This window comes from Heptranchias perlo, chromosome 8 (genome assembly GCF_035084215.1).
Source record: "Heptranchias perlo isolate sHepPer1 chromosome 8, sHepPer1.hap1, whole genome shotgun sequence".
In the NCBI taxonomy this organism is placed as follows: Eukaryota; Metazoa; Chordata; class Chondrichthyes; order Hexanchiformes; family Hexanchidae; genus Heptranchias; species Heptranchias perlo.
Genome location: NC_090332.1, coordinates 27,709,781 through 27,714,396, shown reverse-complemented (window position 1 = coordinate 27,714,396; position 4,616 = coordinate 27,709,781).

The following is a 4,616-nucleotide window of genomic DNA, read 5'->3' as shown; positions in this document are numbered from 1 at the left end:
ATTTGGATGAGGGAACTAAATATAACATTTCCAAGTTTGCAGACGACCTAAAGCTGGGGTGGAATGTGAGCTGTTTGGAGAATGCAAAGAGGCTCCAATGTGATATAGACAAGTTGGGTGAGTGGGCAAGAACATGGCAGATGAAGTATAACGTGGTTAAATGTGAGATTATCCACTTTGGTTGTAAAAACAGAAAGGCAGATTATTATCTGAATGGTGATAGATTGGGAAAAGGGGAGGTGCAACTAGACCTGGGTGTCCTTGTACACCAGTCGCTGAAAGCGAGCATTCAGGTGCAGCAAGCAGTTAGGAAGGCGAATGGTATGTTGGCCTTCATTGCAAGAGGATTTGAATACAGGAGCAAGGATGTCTTACTGCAGTTATACAGGGCCTTGGTGAGACCACATCTGGAGTATTGTGTGCAGTTTTGATCTCCTTATCTGAGGAAGGATGTCCTTGCCATGATGTGGAGTGAGTGCAACGAAGGTTTACCAGACTGATTCCTGGGATGGCAGGACTGAAGTATGAGCAGAGATTGGGTCGACTAGGCCTATATTCACTAGTCATGATGTGGAGATGCCGGTGATGGACTGGGGTTGACAATTGTAAACAATTTTACAACACCAAGTTATAGTCCAGCAATTTTATTTTAAATTCACAAGCTTTCGGAGATTTCCTCCTTCCTCAGGCAAATGCTCTTGAAACATTTGCCTGAGGAAGGAGGAAATCTCCGAAAGCTTGTGAATTTAAAATAAAATTGCTGGACTATAACTTGGTGTTGTAAAATTATATTCACTAGAGTTTAGAAGAATGAGAGGTGATCTCATCGAAATATAAATTTCTAACAGGACTAGACAGACTAGATGCAGGGAGGATGTTCCAGATGGCTGGGGAGTCCAGAACCAGGGGTCACAGTCTCAGGATACGGGGTATGCCGAGATGAGGAGAAATTTCTTCACTCAGAGGGTGGTGAACATGTGGAATTCTCTACCACAGAAGGCAGTGGAGGCCAAGTCATTAGATGTATTCAAGAAGGAGATAGATATATTTCATAATGCTAAAGGGATCGAAGGATATGGGGAAAAAGCGGGAACAGGATACTGAGTTAGACGATCAGCCATGATCATCTTGAATGGCGGAGCAGGCCCGAAGGGCCGAATGGCCTACTATAGCTTCTATTTTCTACGTTTCTATGTTTTTAATACTTTAAAGGCGTTGTATAAATACAATTGTTGTTGTTCCTAATCTCAAGTTTGTTAGTAAGGAGAAGCCAGGTACACATCTACATAGAAAAACAAAATATCAGACAAGTCACCCACATCATTCTTGCTCAACACCTACTGAACCATTTAAGATAGGGTTAGGTTACATGCACACTCCTGAGTAGAGAATGATGAATACATAACATGAATTTAAAATGGGTCAAAAATATTATGTGCCCAAGGAGCTAATTATACTTTGTGCATATTATGTAAAAGTTTCTGTAATAAAACATATACTCTGCATTATGTTTATACTGGGAATAGCACTAGTGTGATACCAATTGACACTTTTACCCTAATTGTTTCATTTTCATGATGTGGAGATGCTGGTGATGGACTGGGGTTGACAATTGTAAACAATTTTACAACACCAAGTTATAGTCCAGCAATTTTATTTTAAATTCACAAGCTTTCGGAGGCTTCCTCCTTCGTCAGGTAAATGTTCAGGAGCTCCTTGAAGCCTACGCATTTATACATATAGAACAATACATGGTGTTTACAGACTGCCCCTGCAACTGCCCGTTGCCAAGGCAATCACTGTGTTCAGACAGAGAGGTGTCACCTGCAGAACCCCCGAATACACATTCAACAAAAAAACAAACAGGAAAAAAAAACAGAGAGAGGCAGAGACATCCGGAAGGCAGAGAAAGCCAGCAAATGACCCATTATATTAAAAACAGATAACATTTGTTCGCTGGTGGGGTAACGTGTAGCGTGACATGAACCCAAGATCCCGGTTGAGGCCGTCCTCATGGGTGCGGAACTTGGCTATCAATTTCTGCTCGACGATTTTGCGTTGTCGTGTGTCTCGAAGGCCGCCTTGGAGTACGCTTACCCGAAGGTCGGTGGATGAATGTCCATGACTGCTGAAGTGTTCCCAGTCGGGGAACACTTCAGCAGTCATGGACATTCATCCACCGACCTTCGGGTAAGGGTACTCCAAGGCGGCCTTCGAGACACACGACAACGCAAAATCGTCGAGCAGAAATTGATAGCCAAGTTCCGCACCCATGAGGACGGCCTCAACCGGGATCTTGGGTTCATGTCACGCTACACGTTACCCCACCAGCGAACAAATGTTATCTGTTTTTAATATAATGGGTCATTTGCTGGCTTTCTCTGCCTTCCGGATGTCTCTGCCTCTCTCTGTTTTTTTTTCCTGTTTGTTTTTTTGTTGAATGTGTATTCGGGGGTTCTGCAGGTGACACCTCTCTGTCTGAACACGGTGATTGCCTTGGCAACGGGCAGTTGCAGGGGCAGTCTGTAAACACCATGTATTGTTCTATATGTATAAATGCGTAGGCTTCAAGGAGCTCCTGAACATTTACCTGACGAAGGAGGAAGCCTCCGAAAGCTTGTGAATTTAAAATAAAATTGCTGGACTATAACTTGGTGTTGTAAAATTGTTTACAAGATTCATTTTCAGTAATTGTCCACTAGGTGGCCACAGAGACCAAAGAACTTCCAGCCACCTCGCAGGGGAATGCTCAAGCTCTTTAAGGTGATTGTTTGTAATATATTTATGCTTTAAAAACATGGATATACCCATCCTTTGCATGAACATCTTGGGGATCACCACTGACTAGAAGCTTAACCTGATCAGCCATTTCAACAATTTGGCTACAAGAGCAGGGCATAAGCGGCTCACCACATGACCTTTCACCTGTATGGGTGCAACTGCAACAACACTCAAGAAGCTTGACACTGGCCAGGACAGAGCAGTTCGCTTGATTGATGCCTCTGCCATTGCACTCACTATCCGCCCACCTCCAACACACTGTGGCTACAGTACGTACTATCTACAGGATGCATTGTAGTAACTCACCAAGCATTCTTCAACAGCACCTCCCAACCCCACAACCTCGACAACTAAGGACAAGAGCAGCAAGATCATGGGAACGCCATCACCTTCAAATCAGACACAATCCTGACGAGCATTTACAACTGTCCCTTCTTCATCACTGGGTCAAAAACCTGCAATTCCCTACCCAGGATCTTTGTGGGATCACCATCAGCACAGGGCTACAGTGGTTCAAGGCGAAAGCCCACCTTCTCAGGGCAACTAAGAAGGACATAAAAAATGCAGCATCACCCACATTCCATGAACAAATTTAAAATGTGCTTGCGGGCTGCATTTATAGCCATATAACTCAATTTTTTCCATACTTGTTATGGTAATTTGCATCCTTGCCAGTGGTTCCATCTGTTCTGTTCCAGCTTTTAAATCAAGAGCAAGATTTGCCACGGCCATTTTTCATTTGATGAAAATAACAAATTCTTGGGCTTTAATGTAAATACAGAAGTACAAAATAACAATCTAGACACATTCTTCATCAAACGGTGGTTGCAGTGTACAATACCATAGCAGATCAATTAAACCGGAAAAGACGGCATGCCTCTCACTCACAAAGCTTTGCCAGGTCTTGCAAAATGCAGTTTTTGTGTTTAAAAAGTGTTTAAAAACAATATGTAGGCATATTTGAAAAATGCAAAATATTTCTGAATGGGAGTGCATTATATTGTAATGAATTATTTTTTTTTAAATATTTTTTTAAAAATTGCAAGAGCAATTCTCAGGTAGGAGACCATTGGTTATTTTAGTGCTTCAGACATATAATGAAATGAAGCTGCACATAGTTAATTCATCAAATGCAGTATGGTTCAGTCACATTCTGAAATAAACAATTGTTTCCCAGATAAATTATTGATAGGTACAAATGGTTCTCATCCTCTATAACCTGACAGATGCAGCATTTCATGTGCTGGTCAAATTCTTTACTGTCTTCAGCAACACAATAGTAGCTCCCAATCTCAATATATTAAAATCCTTGAGTTGATAACGTAATAATGCCCCAGTACATTAAAATCAATGGGAGTGCTGGTATGCCGGTTATTCTTACTTGTTCCAGAGCACTGTGATAACTCTCAGCCCATTAGTACAAAAACAGCTAATAGACACTCCTTTTATTCTGACTAATTGTAAGCAAACCAATTAGAGATTCATTAGTATCCTCAAAGATTACAGACCAGAAGTTTATACAGCTAGATTTTGTTGTGTTTTACTTGGTTGCTACACTTCTATCTTTACAGGCATTAATTTATCAGGATTTCTTGTTCATAACATTTACTAAATTGTATCCATCTCTCCTTCACGCTTAATGGATGGTAAGAGTAAATTACAAACACATGTGCAGTCCAAAATGTATCTTTAGAACAGGAGCACTTACATGCCTAACCCAACAAGGAAACCTATATAATATATATGTGCACCTAATAGATCCCTGACTACCTGGGGCCATTCTTCCTCCTCGCCCTACCCTTCATTTTATAAATTCTTTCTTGGCTTTTTTAGGT